This window comes from Tribolium madens, unplaced genomic scaffold (assembly GCF_015345945.1).
Source record: "Tribolium madens isolate multiple individuals breed KSU strain unplaced genomic scaffold, Tmad_KSU_1.1 Scaffold_7;HRSCAF=85;Tcas5.2_LG10, whole genome shotgun sequence".
Taxonomy (NCBI): Eukaryota; Metazoa; Arthropoda; class Insecta; order Coleoptera; family Tenebrionidae; genus Tribolium; species Tribolium madens.
The window spans coordinates 11398372-11400617 of NW_025401050.1; the positions used below are offsets into that span (position 1 = coordinate 11398372).

General features: G+C 27.6%; 1 protein-coding gene across 1 annotated transcript in view; it reads left to right on the forward strand.

Moving 5' to 3' along the window:
• LOC123009702 (phosrestin-2-like) overlaps nt 1–2246 on the forward strand; it is a 14943-nt gene that overhangs the window by 6321 nt on the left and 6376 nt on the right. The window lies entirely within an intron of this gene.

The following is a 2246-nucleotide window of genomic DNA, read 5'->3' on the forward strand; positions in this document are numbered from 1 at the left end:
ATAATTGTTAAATTACTGTTTCAGGTTTTGTTTTTTCTTTTGTAGATAAATAATAAGTTTTTTTTCTTTATTTTTTGTGTTGCCAGATTGGTTTTTTTTTTTATTATGTCGTAACAATTTTTTGATTTTACTTCTGTATATTATTCTCAAATTTTACTTCTTTATTTCTTATTTTTATTTAATATTCTTCTCAGTTTCTTCAGATTAAGTTTTTAGGTTTTTATTTAATTCAAAACACTTCAAGTGGACTTAAAATTGGTCAAGTCGGTGTCAAAATAAATAAAATCACGATAGTTACATTTGGCCAAAATACGTATAACTAAAACATTTCAAGTGGACATAAATCCGTTTTTGTTGGTGTCAGAATTAAATAAACCACGAATTTTTCGGTTTTTTATAATAATAATAATGGAACTAATCATAGGTCGAAATGTACGTGAAACACTAAACATCAGATTTCAAGTGGACTCAAATCAGGTTATTTTGGTCTCAAAATTACACAAAAAGCCTGTTTTTGTGTTTTGCATTGTAATAAGAGAATAAAATACACATTACAAACCAGACCAATATTCTTAAAACTTCAAAAAATTGTAGAAATATTAAAAAAAAGAAAAAAGCACAACATTCGGTGAACCGCATCACCAAAAAAAGAATAAAATTTAAGAAACTCTCAAACTCTCTTCTTTCCTTTGTCATCATCTTTATTTTTGTTAGTTTTTTTCGACATTCTTAGTTTTTTATTTTTTTGTTCTTAAAATTGTTCATTTAAATTTTTTTCTCAACTTTGCAAACCCATGTTTATTAAGATTTTTTGTTTATTTTGGCCCATACTATTACCTTTGTAAATATTTTACAATCTTTTTTTAACACTCTGTATGTAAATATTAACGTCTTGAGGAAAAGCTCATCCTGACATGTTTTGTATGCATGAAAGTTGTTAAATTTGTAATGGAGTAAGCCAAACAAACAAAGTAATTTTTTAATCATTTATTAGAATCGTAATTCAATTAGATTTCTCTCTTTTGGTAAGCTCCCTATATTATATTTACAATGAAGATGGGTTACCTCATTTAATATAAATCGTGATATGTTATAAAGTGAAAGGGCAAAGCAATCGATTCTCGAGCTTATAGGTGAGTAGAAATGCTAAATATAGAGAACAGAGTGCATGAAGGCACAAAATGGAAACACTCTATGATTTTATTAGAAAATTGAGTTTCTAAGATGCTTTCAAGACTAAGTAGTTTTAACATTATTTTAATTAGGGAGTGTGTTTATGAAATTTTTTTGCGAGACAAATCTCAAGATGTCTTTATGAATAATGCAACGACTTTCTATTCTATTAAAACGATCTTGTATTCAATATGCTGTGCCCCTGGTACATATACAGAAATGGATTTCCGTTTCCGTTAATCAACTCGGCTTTACTTGTGTCTCGACATGTTCAACTAAATTAACAGATGGTAAATCAAACAAACCATCTCGTCAATTTCGATTAATGTTTGCGGCCAACAAATTCTGGGATCAAGATTCTTCTCTCTATGATGAAAATAAGGTTTTGCTCTCTTCTCTGGAAAATTATTAAAGTGTGAAAGGGTGCCTCTACCCTAATTAATACCCTTGTCGTGGAAGCAAATTATTATGACAAAGTAGAAAATGTCGTCCGAAATGTTAAATGAAATTTCTTAATTAATGCAAATTTACGGAATCTTCGTTTGAACAATAAACGTCAAAGCTTGATATTGACCCAATATAAGTCTTTTTAATTAGTTAATGGGAATGTATAAAGTAGTAGAGTGCCTTTCTAAACTACAGATCTGTAATTTTTTTTAAGCACAATATAAGTAGGAGTAGGTATATTATTGATTTTTTGGAATAAGAAGGCACAATAAAGACTTGCGCAGGCCAAAGAGTTTATTTCATATTTTCTTTATTCATTCATTTATTAAATTTTGCAATTTGCTTCTTAATCTTTTTTTTTTTTAATAAACAATAAATTATTGCCATTGGCATTAGAGCAGATGCACCCATTCAAATTTTTTAATGGGTAGGGGGCGACTATTGAAAAATGAAAATAATGTACTTTTGCTTAAGGTAAAAAATAATAGTAATATCTCTTAATAATATTTGGAATTTCGTATTTAATTCTGATCCTTTTTTAGTAAAGATATTTAATTTATCGTTTATGTTTTTTTTATTTTGTTTTTCCATTTTCCAAATTAATTCAAAATTAAGCTTTTTAGTGA